This window comes from Anastrepha ludens, chromosome 2 (assembly GCF_028408465.1).
Source record: "Anastrepha ludens isolate Willacy chromosome 2, idAnaLude1.1, whole genome shotgun sequence".
NCBI lineage: Eukaryota > Metazoa > Arthropoda > Insecta > Diptera > Tephritidae > Anastrepha > Anastrepha ludens.
Genome location: NC_071498.1, coordinates 72,996,570 through 73,015,442, shown reverse-complemented (window position 1 = coordinate 73,015,442; position 18,873 = coordinate 72,996,570). Strand labels below are relative to the sequence as shown.

At 36.8% G+C, this 18,873-nt stretch overlaps 1 long non-coding RNA gene across 1 annotated transcript; it reads right to left on the bottom strand.

Moving 5' to 3' along the window:
* Positions 1–2,180: 2,180 nt before the first annotated feature.
* LOC128871824 (uncharacterized) lies at positions 2,181–3,095 on the bottom strand. The gene is made up of 3 exons (XR_008456064.1): positions 2,980–3,095; positions 2,488–2,612; positions 2,181–2,418 (listed from the first exon to the last, which is right to left on the bottom strand). It is a non-coding gene; the product is annotated as an uncharacterized LOC128871824 (long non-coding RNA).
* Between the last annotated feature and the right edge of the window lie 15,778 nt (positions 3,096–18,873).

The window sequence follows — 18,873 nt, the reverse complement described above, 5'->3', positions numbered from 1 at the left end:
TATATTTTCTCAAGTTTTAAGGAAAATATACCTTTGGGACTTAAAAACGTTATTATCAACAGTTTTAATATTTCAGTTAGTTAGAAACATTAGGCAACATCGCAAAAAGTGAAAGATTTGGGATGATTAGCATACATCTGAGTTCTCAATTTTATATTTTGAAATATTTTTTGCTTTAGTAGCTATTATTATTATTATTGTAAATATAAAATTGTTTACATTGATCGACTAGAAAATAAAGCTCGAGAACTATAAATGAAGCTAAAGCCCAACCTTTCCATTATTATCGCCAGGTTATTTTGAAAAATGTGGAAATTTTTTCAAAAATTTCAGCTTTCAGCGGATGAAACAACAGTAAACATGTTAATTATTCTTCAACAAATTAATTACTTATTATACAAAGTGATCTAATTCTCCTATGAATCACGATTTAATAAATAGGATTAAAAATTCCTCTAGCAGAATGCGAAAACACACCAAAATTGTACTGATATGCAAACTCTCTCAAGTTCAATAAATAAACACTTGCATATGGTTTATATGATACATCAATAGATATGCATGTAAGCAGTAGCTAAATTGTAGCAAATTAACAGTATTGTGCTAAGTGAAATATCTAAAAATATAAATTTAAATAAGAAATCAAAATTAGCTAACGTACAAATGTATTACGACATAAACACGAATTTTTGTAGCAAAAAAGAAAAACCCAAATGCGCAGAGGATCGAAAACAAATCAAGTCGAATTTGGTTAATAACTTTTAGAAAAGCAATTCGAAATGATTTCACTTCCAAGCATTTTTGGCGCTCGTTCAGCAAGATGCTGTGGACATAAATAATAATTAATGCGACCATATTTTTACGCAATTATCTTTTTTTTTAACGAAAGCAATCAAGCGGAAGTGTTGTTTGTTCGCAAGCGAAGATGGTGATAGGTACGCGCTGGCGTGTAAGTAACGTGTCAAATACATATGCATTCATGTTTACACACGCACATATCTTCTGTTCAAGAAGTACTCGAAATTGTTCATTTAAACGAATTAAACTTCCGAAATAGCGTCAAAATATGTAATTTGTTATCTAGGTTTGTACATCTGTCAGTGCCAATTTCGCTAAGTTGGGTAAACCGTCTGTCCGAAATTTTGTGTTTCTAAAAAGTTACTATTTGCGGCAGTGTTGAAAATGTAAACGGTAGCCTACTGGGCCTGCGGGGTGGTGTATTTAGATGTTCACAACTGCGAAAGCTCGAAAAACTTCGAAAAAGCTTCTCGTAAAAACCTTCTGACATTCGGGGCGGCACTAAACAGCAGGTCCCCGCAGCCATGGAAAAATATCAAGACGCGCACCACACATAGGAAGAAGACGTCGGCCAAACACCCAAAAAGAGGGTAAGTGCAAATCATATAAATTAGGGGACCTGAGCCACCACCTTCCCCGCTGATTCCACTGGACCCCTAGCTTTGTTAGGGGCGTCTATAAGCCCGATGCGCCTTTCTAGAGTGTTAATTTTGTCAAGAAGAGTATTGACGGCCCCAGTTAAATTCATGACAGGGGTTCTCAGATCCTCCATCCTGAGAGAAAATGTTGATTTTACTTAAAATATACGGCTAATTTTCAATTGGTGCTTGATTAAATTACTCGCCAGATAAAATTATTCAACACCTTCTGCTTTATCCTTGCAATTTTCATTTATGTCTATTTTATTTATGTAAGGTTTTGCGTATACATTTCATTTTAAGTTTCTTTGTGGTTTTTCGAATTACATCTTTTTATTTTTACAATTTAGTCAATTTTCATAATACACACAGTTACAGATTTCCAGTCCGTTACATTAAAAACATTAATGCACCATGAGCCCGAAAGGAAACAAAAGTTAATTAAAAGTACGTTCACATTTTTATTGAGTACCAATAAATCCACAAAATTAATCTACCCGTTCACATATGGCAGCGAATGTCTTGCACAATTTTTTGAACTCCCATAACGACCAAATAGATCAGATATGGCACCAAAAGCAAACTGAGTATGAGAGGAGTCGCAATCTACCACAGCCGGAGCATGCAGAGGCCATGCCCGATTTTATGCTGAAAACATAAGAAAAGCTATTGCAACGTTTTTATGTTAGTATTCCAATTTTTTTTTCATTTCCACCAAAATAATATTTCTTTTTTCATCTACAGTCAACGCCTTCTTCGTAATGTCCATCATTGTGGCTTGTATTTCTTTAATTTCAGTCAAGCCTTTTTCTAGACATGCAGTCGAACGCTCCAAGCAATTAAGAATCGCTTCCTGGCTCATTGTTTTTTTTAGGTTCAGTCGGACTTACTGGTACTGGAGATGGTAGCGATCTTCTGGAGCTTATTGATGCCTCCGACGCAAGCAGTGGATCGTCATTCGCATCACCTTCATTGTTCGACACTATTAATCAAAGAAGTAAAAAACAATAGAAAATGGGAAATTATATAATAAACTTCGATTTTATCTCACCAAAATTATCTTGCATGAGGTGTTCGAAATTAGCAACCTTGCTGCCGCTTAGAATTGAGTGTACTTCCGACTAGTAGGACCAGGAGGAAGGAGCTCCGCCCGACCGCATTTTCTTTTTTTCGTGCCTGAAATGAAATCAGGGATTTGCTAAAAACACACTGTTTTGACTTACAGTAAATACAAAGTATATTCCCACGGTTTATAAGCTGCTAGTCCCAGTTAATAATGACATATGGTAGCGCAGCGCAACTTAGTGAATCGTAGTATTGGGCGTCGGCGACATTTATTCTTATTCGACCGATCCTCGTGCAACCAGTGGATTGCTTTTGTGTCCCTTGCGCCTTTTTGAATTTGTTTTCTTTTTTTTCGTTTGCACTGGGTTGTGCGATTCATTGTTATGCGTTCCACTACCATACATCACGACTGACTGGGGCTTCATAAATGGGCGGGCATGCAACATTGTTAAATTTTAGTTTCGAAACAATTACTTACTTATATTGGTTTGTAAGGTTATGGATTTTAACCCTTGCCTTTACTCATTTCTTCTTCCATCTCCATGAAAATGTGGCTGTTCTTCTTCGCGCATCTGAAATCGTTCGCTTGGTCTGCCCACAATTCTCATACCACTTTTTAGCACATGCAGACCACTTTGTTCTTGATTAACGTTCAATTGTTAACGATTTTTTGGTGCATTCACTATAGAACTAAGGAGAGCTGCATTTTTGCGTACTGTTTGTACTGCTTTTCCAATAAAACTCGGCTACTCCACCAGGTTAACTCGTGATTAGCAGGTAATCTACAATACTTTGGAACGAGGATATCTTTTGTATGGATAACCTGGTAGGTTAAGACCTAGATTAGCGAGTTAACCTTGAAAGTGGAGATAACTTCGTTAACCTCGTAATATGTAAAAGTGCTACTAGAAATGTATTATTTTCCTTTACGCAACTATTTCCAGTAAATAGTTTTATATATTGCATTAAATTTTATTTATGACAAAAAGTTTCCTTCAGCGAGTTTAGGGAATTTACTTTGAAAAAAAAAAATTCTGGGAATCGAAATTTTGGTAGTATAGTATTAAAATTGATAAAAATTTAAGCTAATAAAAATCTTATATTCCACACTATTTTGCAATGCTTGACTCTAACAATTTTTTAATTCCTCGTTGCCTAAATGCAAAGCAAATCGATTTCTTAATAAATTTTATTTGTTGAGTGTTAATTTCAAAATGCTAAACAATATTTCATCGCTTGATGAATCAGTGCCCCTAAAATTAATTAACGGCATTCTCGTAGCAATCAAACTTAGGTTTTTACCCAGCATGTGATTTTTACTGCTCAAGCTGCTGGGCTTTTTTAAGTTTTCTACAAAAATGTTGTTAATAAATCTTAATGAATTTTAATTAAATTGTGTACGCATTATTTTTCATTGAAACGGAAGAAGAAGTTTGGTTTAGCACTCATGCATATGAATATAAATCAAAACAATTTGCTATGAGGTAATTATGAGAAAAGTATGTATGTATGAAAAGTATGAAAGTTTGTTTTGAAAATTTTCAAGTTCATTTCTGACGTATTGAATATTGTCATTATTTGCAAAAGGTGTGTCTACATGTATTCTAGAAATGACTTAGGCTGGGGTCAGTAGGAATGCCAACGTCTAACACGGTTGCTGTGCAAGGGATCTCAAAATAAGTATGCAGGAGTGAAACTTACACGAAAATCAGCCAAAACCATAGCGGCGATTATGAAATCGCATAAGTTGATGAAGAAATTGTAGCTTGCCGAATGCGTTGGTGCATGTTTACCATTCGGAATTCATAAAGAACGTAGGTTCAAATCTTGGTGAACGACCAGAATGAAGAACAAGTTTAAGTCTAATAGCGGTCACCCCTCCGCAAGCAACGGCAACCCTCAGAGTGTATTTCTGCCATGAAAAAGCTGCTCATAAAAACCATTTGCGGTTCGGAGTCGGCTTAAAATTGTAGGTCCCACAGAAGTGTACGCTCCAATGTTTTTATTTATATTTATTTAGTCTGCATGCAATTTTATTTTAACTCTTTCAATTTCGTTTTCATTTTTAATTAAAATATGTTTCTCTCGATTTTTTTGAAAGGTACACACAATTTTTAATAAAAATCTCTTAAATTTAAAATATAAATCTTGTAAATTTGGAAATTAGTAAAATACCGCTTCTTGAGGCCATGAAAAACATTGGTCATGCATTTGTTTTTGATGTGTGGGAATGAGAAGAACTCATTGGGTATCAACTGATGTTTTGTGTGCTTAAAATTAGACATGTTTGAGTCGTCGATTGAGAGCTTCCGGCATATGAATGTCCTTTGTCCCGATTGAATTTTTCCAACATTTCTTTACACAAATGACAAAAGTCTTTTCTAAACGTTTGTCAAATTAGTAAATGTTTGCAAGTGGAACTAACGCCCAAGCATGTATAAGTAGTTTGAGCTACTTACTCGAGAACAACCAATATAAATTTTACCATGGCTGAAGCCAAATCAATACCAGGTTTTTTAAAGTCCATTAGAGCTGACTTACAAATTTTTATTGAAAGGCTAATCGGGAATTAAAGGCGCTTGGATTTGAATGGGCCGTTTGTTCCGATAATTGAAGTTCGGGAAATGAAATCAGATTCTCGTTTGACTCAATCAGTCAAGTTTGTTTAGTAGAATTTTTAACTCGCAAATAAGTACCGGTGCACAACGTATGAAGTTTTACATTATTAAAAGTACAGTTTTTAAAGTGATTTGGTGCCCTGGTAGCCGCGAATCTTTAAAATTATTTAAGAACTCGACTGAATCAATAGGCCTCTTTTGCATCAGCTAAATTTATCGATGACCAAGTTAGTACGTTCTTTCATCTCCGTTTATTTTTTACAGCATTGTGTGGTTTATTAAACCTGTTTTTTAATATATGCTATGTATTTACGTTAGGGCGGGTCGATTTAAAAATCGCCCATTGCTCTGTGAAAATCGTATTCTAGGGATCAAAATAAGAAACTTTGCCGAAGGAACCATGCCTCTAAAACGAATTCTGATGGGGCGATTTTTTTGCCTCCCCACAAAGGACACTAAAAGTTCGACCCAAATTGGGGGACATCAGAATTCGTTTTAGAGGTATGGTTCCTTCGGCAAAGTTTCTTATTTTGATCCCTAGAATATGATTTTCACAGAGCAATGGGCGATTTTTTTGCCTCCCCACAAATCGACCCGGCCTAATGTACGTTGTTCGTGTAAAAAAGGTGGCAACACCCTATCTGGTATTTAAACACTTTTAACTCGATATTTATATATTTGAATATTCAACTAAAATTTATCATAAGGTGATATTTTTGTAATCAATTGTAATCAGGTGTCACTAAAAATTTTTTTTTCGAAACAATTTCTTAAAAATATTTGCTTTGATTTTCTTACAATTAATTAATATTTTTCAATAAATTACTTTCTTTAAAACACATACATACAATTAGCGATAGCCTAATAAAAGGAGTGCTACACATAAAGTTTCTACGGTTTATAAGCATATCGACGGCGCAAACACTTAAAAAAGCAAGGCAGTAGTTTGTGAATGATGCTATTTCCAAGAAGTTTACATGAGTGTATAGGGATTGAATATATGTATGTATAATAGATAAGCTACAAGGGCAATTAATAAAAGTCTTCTTATATGCATTTTTAATTGACAAAGACTTATTTGTTGGTTCACTGATGCCAAAATACCTGCATCAACCTCTACTCAAATAAATACTAACCAGCATGAAAAATACAAATATGCATACATACACCCATACATACATAAATCATACGTAGTACATAGGTACTTGCATGAAATAAAAGATTTTTAAATTGTCACCAGCTGAATTTTAAAAATACCGAATATATTGACCCACATAGAAATTAAAAACTATTCTTAGTTAGCAAATATCCCAATTTTATTATAGCGGAGCGTCTTAAAAAGTTAATTTCTATTAAATATTTTCCTTTTGTATGCATATGAGATTTATTGCCTGTTTACTATGGCCGTCAATTGAACGAATCCAATTTTTCATTTCAATCTTTCAGCAACTTGCACTTGCGCATTGAAACGTTTTGCAAATTGCTTGCCAACAACTTAAAAACAGAAAAAAGGGGGAATTTATTATTTTTGGCTACTAAAACAAAACAAAAAAAATACTTAAGAAAATAAATTAAAGAAAAAAATGCAAACGCAATTTATGGGGGCCAAACCAAGAACTGTATCGGCCACAAACTCATAGCCAAAAACCAAACTGTTTTGCAAAAAACACAAAACAACGAAAAACAAGCACAAATCAATTCCTCTAGTTGAGAGAAGCGTGCAATGTAGACACAGAGAATTTTCTTTGCCAATTTGGCTAATACCTTTAGGCCATCGCACTGCCACTTTTGTCACTGAACTTTACATTGATTCTAAAGGACATACATACAAAATAATAATTACACTCTAGGTGACACGCCTCCAAGGCAAGTACGCATTTTACTTTCTAGGTGTGTGTGTGTGTGTATGAGTGGTGTGATGAGGTGCAAGGTTTGGACATGCGAAATTAAGGGGGGAGCCAACTTTTTTTTTTTCGTTTTAAGCGATTCCTAATATATTTCAGAATATTCACACAAAGTTACAGAGCCTAATTCTCAATATTTCCGTAGATACAAAGCCAAAGGTAGGCGAGCGTTAGGTAGTTACGCTGTGACCGGACAGCTATAGTACAAACTTTATCTTCTTTTCGCGACTTTTTATTTTTATGATTTCTTTGAATTGGCGTACATGAAGGAAAAAAAACTAATGAACCTTTTGAAATGAATCATAGCTTGTTTTCTTCAGTATTAAATTATCTTCTATTTGAACTAACAGAAAAGATAAAAAAATTTTTCAACATTTTTGTGCCAAGTTGAAGTGAATTTTTTTTATAGAAAGGCATTTTTTTCTTTAAAACCTCCAAAAAGTTGAAATTTTGGAATTTCTCTTAGTTTTCTTAGTTCATCTAGAATAAAAAATCATGATAATTAGAAATCCATTTGAATTTTTTGCTTTAGATAATAATTACGAGCTGTATCTTGTACGCCAGTTGGAAACTCCAGCGTTGCAGGCGCTCTACTAATTTCTATGTTAAACATTTTTTTCAACTTATTTTAACCAGTACAAACATTTTTTATACTTTTTAAATGTTCATTAAAAGATAGAAAAAACTTTGCAGAGCTAAATTAATTTTTTCCTTAAGAAAAAAAAATCGCAAAGAGATGCAATTTTTAGATCTCATAAACCAGGTTCCCCCCTTTAATCGTGAGAGTTACTTTGGCTGATACGTCATAGGTTTTGACAGAGCGAGACCCGAATGACATGAAAACAAAATGGGTAAAATGAGGTTAGTTGAATGCAAATAAATATAGTTGTCAACAAATTGTGTATTACCAATGTTTTTGAGGAAGGTGGCGATCCGCTGCGCTGTGTACAATTTAAGTTTCATAATTTGCAGAATATCATCAGGAGTCGCGGCCGCCGTAGCTGAATAGTTTGGTGCGTAACTACTATTCGGAAGTGGGTAGGCTTGAGTCTCCGTGCATGAAACAGAAAAAGCTCGGCAGGCAAACCTCCGCGAGTATTTCTGCTATCAAAAATCTCCTCATAAAAATAATTTGCCGTTTGGAGTCGGCTTATAAATGTAGGCCCCTCAATTTGTGGAGCAAAATCAAGACGCATTCCACAAATAGGAGGAAAAGCTCGGCCAAATAACTGACAGAAGTGTGCGCGCCAATTATTTATTTATCTTTATCAGTACTCGCGCATCATTTTGCACCAGTACTACTCTCTATTTATCAAATTATTACCAGTGGGAATGCCAAGAGCGCACTTCGCTAGATTATCTCATAAAACCAGTTAATATTTTAATCGGCAAGAGTTGAAAATACACGTAAGTGATGATTTTACTGCCGGTATTTATGCAAGAAAGCCCCTGTTTTTGCGTGTGACTACTGTCCCTTAATCTGTCATCAAGACTGCCACCACTTTGCCAACTGGTTCTTGGAGGTGTTCCAACCATGTAAAATTGGGAAACGTGTGCAACGCGTCATTTTAGACAAACAGCGTGGGATAAGGTAAGGAAATCAGGAAACATCTCATGTTGGTGATGTCTATAATATTGTTTATTTCAGAATGACACCTCCCATGAAATCGGAATATAAATGCACTTTTATTTCTGAACCCCTTTTGTTTGCTTGAGTAGATACGGCGATACTTACCATGATACTTTAATACGTTTCGGGTGCGGGCCAATACCTGAAGAAGGTATATGAAACAGGAGACCCATGACGACCACATTAAAATTTGATGGAACCATAACTGGTTTTTAAATTTCAACTTTAATAATTATATATATCCAGAATATCTGCTAAGCCAAATTTTCAACTTTAATAATTATGTAATAGGACTATCAATAAGTTCGTGCGGTTTTTTTTCGAAATTTGAAACTTTATTGACGTAAAATGGTTACAAATTTAATATTCAAAATATTGTCCATCGCTTACTACTACTTTTTCCCATCTTTCTGGCAATTCACGGATTCCCTTTGTGAAAAATTCGGTCGGTTTTGCCGCAATCCACGAATCGATCCATTTTTTGACTTCATCGTAATTACGGAAGTGCTGGTCAGCCAGGCCATGTTGCATCGATCGGAAGAGATAGTAATCGGATGGCGCAAGGTCTGGACTATACGGCGGGTGGGGTAGGACATCCCATTTGAGCGTTTCTAAGTATGTTTTGACCACTTGTGCAACATGTGGCCGAGCATTGTCATGTTGCAAAATAACTTTGTCGTGTCTATCGGCGTATTGCGGCCGTTTTTCTCGCAGTGCTCGGCTCAAACGCATCAATTGTCGTCGGTAGACATCCCCCGTAATCGTTTCATTCGGTTTCAGTAGCTCATAATACACAACACCCAGCTGGTCCCACCAGATACACAGCATAACCTTCAGGCCATGAATATTCTGCGCCGACGTCGATGTTGAAGCATGGCCAGGGTATCCATACGTTGCCCGACGTTTTGGATTGTCGTAATGGACCCACTTTTCATCGCCAGTCACAATTCGATGCAAAAAACCCTTTCTTTTGTGCCGTTGAAGCAGTTGTTCGCATGCCATAAAACGGCGTTCAACGTCTCTTGGCTTCAATTCATACGGCACCCAATGGCCTACCTTTCGGATCACTCCCATGGCTTTTAAACGTTTGGAAATGGTTGATTGATCAACTCCCAAAGTTTTTGCAACCTCTTCTTGCGTTTGAGCCGGATCTTGATCGAGCAATTCCTCCAATTCGGTATCCATGAACTTTGGCGGCGCACCCTCGCGTTCTTCGTCTTCCAAGCCAAAATCACCACTTTTAAAGCGTGCAAACCACTTCTGGCACGTTCGCTCAGATAGAGCATGCTCACCATAAACTTCCACCAAGATACGATGACTTTCGGCTGCTTTTTTCTTCATATTAAAATAATGAAGAAGAATTCCCCGCAAAAACACATTATTTGGCACGAAATTCGACATTTTCAAGTGTGGTAAAAATATTGTTGTTTACGCTTCAAATAAAAAACTTATACTGACGTTTGTGCCTTACGACAGTAGCTCTCCAATGAAAGTTTGGAAATGTGGATCGATGGAATAATAATCAAGTTACGCCATCTGTTGTAAAACCGCACGAACTTATTGATAGTCCTATTACATATATCCAGAAAATCTGCTAAGCGAAAATAAGCGCAGTCTTAGCATACTGATTTCAGTTATGACGGGGCACTACCTAATAGGCAGGCAGGCCCAGAGGATGATGGAGATGAGGAAGAGGAAGAGGCGATCTCGCACCTTCTGTGTCATTGTCCTGCTCTATCCAGACGGAGATTTACCATTTTAGACAAATTCTTTAATGAATTGGAAGATCTCGGTACTGTGGAAATCAGATATCTTCTAAAATTTTTGAAAAGTACACACTAGTTTTAGGAGATATTAGGACCAGCTCCCCATCACATTGGGCTATGAGCCTTAGTGTGTCCCACAGTGGACAACCGCTTCAACCTAACTAACCTAACGTATATCCAGCCCAGCAATTTTTTGTATGAAGCTTGATTGAATTGGAGACAATAAGATTTTTGTAATAAAGTTGGGTTGTACCTGGTCATTGTTTAAAATATTTTTTATTCGTTAGTTACTGAAAAATCAAATTTTTTCTTACTACTGCCATTATATCGAAGTTAGGTGAGGTTATTAATCTATCACGCCTATTTTAAACAACAACTTCCGAATTCCAACCGTATTTGATACTTTTTTATGATTCTTAACAGTATTTTGGGGCCCTGGAAAGGGACTTTTTTATATTAATAAGACAAATTTCACGCCTTTCATAAAATTTGACGCTTCTAAAGATAAATTGCAAAAAAAAAAAAAATTTATTTTATTTTATAAAGGTTTACATAACAATAAAATTATTATATAAACTGATAGTAGTGCAGCGCTAGCATCGGAGGCTTTCGGCTGACAGATTGATTATGGCTCGATTAGATCCGACGAAGTATCATAGATCAGTGTTTTTCATATAGTGATATAATATGTATGTGATAGTTATGTTGGCTTCGATGTTGCGAAAGTAATGATGTTTAGTCGAGGTAAGGTTAGGGCATGAAGACTGAAGATGATTTATACTCAGAGTGGAGTTGCAAAAAGGGCATAGGTTGCGTGGAACGCCTTGAAGTATATGGGAGTGTGTAAGTATTGTGTGGCCTAGCCGAAGGCGTGTGTATGGTGTGACCACATTCGTTGGAATTGATTCACTAAAACCTGGTTTTACACGCTTAGGATTAACTAAGGAGTAGGGATGGTTATAGTTACTTCACTCGCGTAGGAGATCGCTTTGCCTTTGGCGTTTTATGAGACTGTAGATGTCATGTTTAAAGATGATATTGGCTGTAATGGTAGGGGTGATTCTCATTTGTTTAGCAATGGTCAGCATGTGTATTACCATTAATATCTGCGTGGCCAGGAACCCACATAATTATGATCTTTTGTGGTTTGATAGTTAGTGTGTCTCTTATAATATCAATTATGTACAATAGTTAGAATTGTTGTAGTTCTGGATGGCCGAAAATCACGATAAGCTATCAGTGCACACTATGTAATATATTTGCCCTTGTTTTGGATTGCGTACAAAAAAGCGTTAAAAATTGTAACTGCTTTTGCTGTAAAAATAGAGCAAAACGGGAATAAGAACCCCTATGTGATTATTTCGTTTTGCTCTTTTACGACAGCATATGAAGTCTGCTCTGCCTTAGACCCGTCGGTATAGATCAGTTTCCAGCCCATGGATCTGTGATTCGCTGCGATTTCAGAAAAAAATGGATTTATATTTTTCACGAGATGTATTTGCTTTACGTTTTAGTGCTAAATTGTTAATAAAGGACGCCTCTTTAAATAGCCAGGGAGGGTTTCGATTTTTACTGATTTGAAATCTTTGCACCGTCATTATCTTTAGCAAATTTGAGACAGAGGTGGATGGTTGACGGTGTCTTTGAAATACGCAAGCTGTACATCTTTTCGAAGTGCGTTGTTCGAAGTTATATAAGCTTAGCGTAGAGTTTACCAATACAGTCTTCTACGTTATCTGCGATAGAAGTTAGTTGTTGGAAATGCTCGTAGAGATCTTCTCAGGGCTCTATGATAGGGAGCCAAGAGTAGCTTTAATTTATTTTTAGCATCATGTCCGTAGATCTCCAAGCCGTACTGATAAGTTGACGTGATAAGAGCCTTTGTGACGTTTATCAACAATGCCGAGCCGATAACTGAGCGCTTTGTGGACAGGTACTGAATAACTTCTAAGCAGGGATATTGGACGATAACTGCAGATATCTAGAGGAAGTTTTCCAGCTTTAAGAATGGGGGTAACGGAGCTACTTTTCCAAACTTGGGGGTAAATGTGTAGTGAACGGCCAGGGCTTAGTTGCAGTTGTTTAGCGGCTGTGAAATCGGGTTGGAAGCTGGTGCCAGAAGAAATTGAAAAGAATGGATGGCAAACTCTTGGGCTATTTCCTGAGGGAATAGAAGAGTTCCACGGGGGGAATCAAGAGCAGAAATTGTGGGAGATGGGCGTGTCCCTGTCAATCTTTTTATATCAGCCCATGTGTTTTTAGTAGTTGACACTGTTTGTAAATTTTCGAATGCAATTAGCTTTGGCAATTTTTGCTTTGCAACGAAAAATAGCATTTGCCCTTTTGTACTGAATCAAGGTTGATCGCGAGCGTTTGTAATCGTGCCATGCTTTTTGTTTTTCTTGCCTTAGAGTTGAAAGGGGATCGCTCCACCACAATGGGGCCGGTTTGGTAGGCTTCCTGGATGTTTGTGGAATGGTTTATAATGTATATGTGAGGTCTCTTGATTTAAATTATGGGAAATTTGATGTGATCTGTTACCGATTTCGCAAGCATTTCTGAATTCTAACCAATTACCGGAATTTGTAATGTACTTAATTCTTGGCCGGAAGAGGGTGCGTGAAGTGTTCTGTTGGATTTTTGTGACTATTGGGAAATGAGCGCTGTTATGTGAATCATCTATAAGATTCCAGGTAGAGCTAGTAGAAAGTGTAGATGAACAGAGAGTGAAGTCAATGTGGGTTATTGTTTTGTGCGTAGAAAAATAATAGGCGAACCGTCATTAAGGACAGTTCGGCTTGAAGAAAGAACTGAGTCTTCAATTATTCGCCCCTTCCGTTTGCACAATTCGACCCCCAAAAAGCACTCCACGCATTGAAATCTCTTGCTAAGATAAATGGGTGAGTTGATGTTGGAAAGAGGTTATTGAAGTCATTTGCTGTAAAGTTGGTCAGGAGGGGCGTATGCACAGATGACCGTAATTTTGTTTGGAAAAAAGTATTTCTAACGATAGAGAAGAGATGAGCGATGGCAGAGGATGGCATTTATGCGGTATATTTTTTTTATCAGAGCAGCGATCCCTGTTTACTTGTCGTATTTTGAAGTATGTTGTAGCAATAACAAATGTAAGCCTTGGGGGCTCGAGGAACGGACTTGTATGGAAGATGGGTCTCATTTAGAAGAAAACTTGAAGGGTTGTGTGTTTTAATCAGCATTTCTAAATCAATATAATTATTATAATAACCGTTGATATTCCATTGTAATAAAACTAACACGAGAATGCGAAAGGAGGGAGAAAAAAAAAATAACAAAGGTTGTGTTTGTTGTAATGGTGTTATTAAAAGGAGAGAATAGAGAAGATGGATGGAAGTTAAAGTTTTGAGAGATGGGGAGAGTTGTATGTTGCTGGTAGAATTGGAAGTTAAATCGATATTTGTGTTGATTACATTAGCGAATTCCGTATTAGTATATTGTTTTGTGAAGTTGTTTGTGGAGATTGAATTGTTGTTGGTAGATGTGAAAACTAAATCGATATTGTGTTAATTACATTAGAAAAGTCAGAATTAGTGGTAGTTTGCATTGAGAGGTTATTGTCTGTAGAAATTGTATTGTTAGTGTTGTTTTTTGTTGGTGCTAAGTTAGAAATTGTATTGTTGGAGTTGTTTTCTGTTGGTGCTAAGATTATGAATATGGGAGCTGTTGATTTGATAACATTAGCGAATGATGATGGTTGAGGGGATAGAGATTTGATCTTTATTTTGTTTTACTGCTTCGCGCAAAGTGCAGTTTTCGAGGGTTTTTATTTTAAGAATTTCTTTGCTTTGTTGGAATTAGGGGCAAATGTTAGAGGGGGATGGGTGATTACCCGCGTAATTAGTGATCAATCTTCTAGTGCATTCGCTTTGGTCATGTGGCGGGAAACTGCAAATAGCACAAACTGGAAGGCCTTTGCAATATTTTTTTGTATGCCCAAACTTTAGACAGGACTTACATCTCATGGGGTTAGGAATATACGGACGAACGAACAGAATTCTCCTGGCAACTTCAATTTTTTCCGGTAATTTATATATATCAAAAAACAAAAGAATTACCCCCAGTAGGGTTTGATACACCGTTTGTTGTTTTTACAAATTTAATATATATACAGAAGAAACTCTATGTGGCTTAAGTCATTCGATAATATCATCACCTGTCACATTCGAAAGAAATGTCGCAAATATGGATCCTTTTACACAATTGAATTTGTCGTGTAGTTTGGCTTTAATTTCACACACTCCTGGTAGGGATTTAGCAGCGAGAAATTTTTCCGCAAACTTAATGTTTTTGTTAATTTCCTTGTTTATGGCTAAAATACCTTTGTGTACAGCGAAGCATGAAAGAAAACTCAACGGTTTATTATCATCCAAAGAATTAATTGTGATGTATTTCGGATCATCTTTTTTGACGGTAGGTAGTTCTGGGTAGATTTGGAGTCTGGTTGATTCAGCTTTCTTTCGATTTGGTCTCTGCTCGAAGATAGCAGGGCAAACCTGTTATCTCCGAGATTTGTGGCCCCAGGACGCATCGTGACTGGGTTTTATTCACAACACTACAACTGTTAACGTAGCTTAGTTGAACAAGTGTATGTAGTAATGTAGTATTATATTGCGAAATGTAGTGAAAAAGAGAATGCAAAACTAGTTTAATATAATCACGGTATGCACACAACTGTTCACTCTGAGTGTTATTGTTAATGTAGCCTAATCCCCTCTCGATGAAATACACTTATGCCATTGATTTTTCCAATCTCCGAAACATGCCAAATAGTCCATTTCCGGTATAGCCATCAGCACCTTTTTCGATTCAGCTTTTATCTCCTCAGTCGACTCGAAACGCGTTCCCCGGAGTGGTTTCTTGAGTTTTGGGAATAGCCAGAAGTCACACGGAGGCAAATCAGGCGAATACGGTGGTTGTGGAACGATATGCGTGGAAAGTTTTGGGGAATGGTCACGAAGAATGAGTGCAGTGTGAGACGGTGCATTATCGTGATGCAAAAACCAAGAGTTGTTGGCCCATAATTTTGGTCTTTTTAGACGAATTGCTTCACGTAAACGACGCATAACGCTCAAATAATATTCCTTATTAACAGTTTGGCCAAGTGGAAGGAATTCATAGTGAACCACACCACGAAAATCGAAAAAAACTGTCATCATGACCTTTATTTTTGAACGACTTTGACGTGCTCTTTTAGGTCTGGCCTCGCCTTTAGCACGATATTCGCTTGATTGGTCGGTTGTTTCAGGGTCGTAAGCATAAGACCAAGTCTCATCTCTCTTAATGATGCATTTGAGCTCGTCTTGATAGTCTGAAACCATTGTTTTACACACATCAACGCGACGACTTTTTTCCAAGAAATTGAGAGTTTTCGGTACCAAACGAGATTTGACTTTTCGTAGGCCCAAATGGTCCTTCAAAGTGGTTTTCACAGATCCTTCTGATATTCCGATCATATCAGTAAGATCTTTAACAGTCAACCGACGATTTTTGAGCACTAACTCCTTCACTTTATTGACGTGTTGGTCATCTGTTGACGACGATGGTCGTCCGGAGCGCTCCAAGTCAACACGTTCTCGACCCTCTTTGAAGTCTTTGTACCACTTATAAACGTTTTTCTGCGACATGGTCGAATCACCAAATGCCTTCTGCAACATGCTAAACGTTTCCGCTCAATCAAATCAGACATTGTAAAAATCGAAAAATGCACTCTTGGTCGTTTGGTAAGCACAAGCGTAAATATATTACTGATAATGACATTCACATGAAAGTTGGCCCAGATGTTATTAACAGTGCTGCCAACTCATGAAAAAAATAACTAGAGCGAAATTTTAATCCCGCGAAGTTTGACAAATAAATTCCCCTTACTTTTTGCCCACAGTAGTATATTACGTTCCATCCTGTATGTTGACGATCCCTCGCAGATGTATTAGAAATTAAACTGCGGGGTTTTTAGCAGGCGTTTATTTCTGAAACATATTATGCACAAATTACATTTGACATAACAATTAATTTTTGCAAATTAAGTACTCGTCCATTCTCAACCTGTGATCGTGATCTAGGGCTCTATTTTTATATTTAAGTTTTCTCACTTGAGAAATGGTTCATGCACATGCGCCTCGTGTTCGGATTGAATTCTTTTTCCTCGGGCGGAACTGAATCTACTTTTTCAGCAAAGCTGCGATCGATGGGAAACTGAATGAGCTTATATATAAATCGGATGAGCTTTTATCGCTATCAGAATTTATAACGGTGTAGCTCATTTAAATATAAATATTAATTAGAACTTAAAAATTCGCACGCAAACAAAATAATGTATTTTTCGAATACGCATTCACTGTATTCGTAAGCAAACCGCCCTCACATTCTTTATTACGCCAGCAAATCCCTCACATTCACTGAGAGCCGGTTAGCGGTTTAATGTTGGCCACACCTCTGAATTCTGTACATAGTGATGAAGAACTCTATAAGAATTTTGGGGAAAGGGGAAATTTGGCACGCTTAAGAAAATAAATCTTTCGTACGCTCCGTTTGTGCGCATTGACACATGTCCGAATAAATGTATTTCCGGCTGGTGCCGCAATTCAGCTGTAGCCAAATTTGCTAGCCGACAGGCAACTAGACTTTTGAAGGCCCTTGCCATATTTTTTCGATATACATATATACGGATATATTTATAACTATAAGTACATATTAGTCTATATGTATTTATTTATTTAATATAATGGAATATACTTATAAATAAATATATTTCATATTTGTGGCAGCACTAGCAACAATGACTTCAGCTGCTTAGTGTACATAATACATGCAACTATGTACTATATTGGTATAAATAATTATAATTTGCATATCCTAAATTAAAGTTGATAGTTTAAGTTCATTAAATTTTGTTACTTAATTTAGCTTTGCTGATATATTTGAATATTCTTGAAATATTTTCTGCAGTGGGAGCTTTTAAAAGCTCTGATGGCGTGTTCGAAGAAAATATTTCTCTCCTGATCTTGCTGAGTGCTGGGCATGTATCCAGGATGTGTAGCGTAGATGTGCTGTTACAATAAACGCAACCTGGATCGTAGCTTCTATTGAGAAGATGTTGGTGTGAGAGTGCACAATGCCCGAGACGTAGTCTTGAGAAAACTTTGAGCGCTGGAATACTACATGTTGTAGGGTAGGTGGTTTTGTTTTTTGTTTGTTACGATTAATAAGGCGATACCGGTTATTGTAAGTGCTCCATAACTCTTTTTGTTGATTTTCTTTCATTTTGTACATATAGCGTAACATATCATTTTTCTCGTTTGTCTCTACGTAGTAGCAGGGCATATGCGGTACATTTTTAGCTTCCTTGTCGGCTACTTTGTAGCCGTGGATATCGCAGTGACTCGGGACCCACATTAATTTCATTCTAGTCTTATATGCAATCAGAATATCTCGAATACATGCAATCAGCGGGCTTACGTTGTTTGGGAGGCTATCGGTGCAAATGGTATATTTTCCTTTTGACGTTACCGCCCATTTTGTTGCTTCTTTCACAGCATAGGCTGCAAAGTATCTGCACAGGTGTTGTGCTTTGGAAAGCACATTAATTCGTCTTCCAAAAAAGAGGAATGTAGAGCTCAAGGGGAATGTTTTATATCAGGATCGAGATGCGCTGTCTTTTGAACAACCCGATGGATAGCTGATTGCTTTTTTACATGCCGCTTTCGCGTAAGCGCTTGTTTCACTTTGTCGTGTAATGCAGGATTATGGGTATAAAAAGTTTAGGTATCAGTCGTAATGTGCTCGATTCGAGTCTTTCTTGGATATGTGGCATGCCAGTTTCTGCAAGAACATTCTTTGTATTCGACGTGGGACAAGCTCTGATGCTGCGTCTGATAGCCGAATGGTATGGTGCGTAAAGTTTTTTTAGTCAGTCTAAAGCGTGGTGCCCAAATATTGGAACGTCGTAATCAATGGCCGATAGGAGTAGAGCCTTAGTTGTGTTGGTTAGGATATTCGGATGAATATTTGATCTTTGCGATGAGAGGAACTTAATAATACTTAGTTTATCCAATAACTTTTTTCTTAAAACTAAACAATGTTCCTTAAAGTTAAACTTGGGGTCAAAAATTATACCTAAAATCTTAAGTGTATTTACATTTGGTATTTTAATGTTGTATCTTAAATTAAATCCATCACATGTTTTTTTGTGGCAAATATGTAAACTGTTACATTTTTGAAATTATATGTTGGCTCTCAATGTGAGAGACCATTCACAAATTTTGTTTAAGGTTTCTGTAAAAGTATCTTTGACTTGCGTCAGATCGAATCTTCTTCAGAACGTCATCTGCATATCTACAATGTTCTACTGGGAACTGGGATATAATTTGGCTAATTTTATCGAAAGCGATCATAAATATTGTGACTTATATGGGAGAGCCT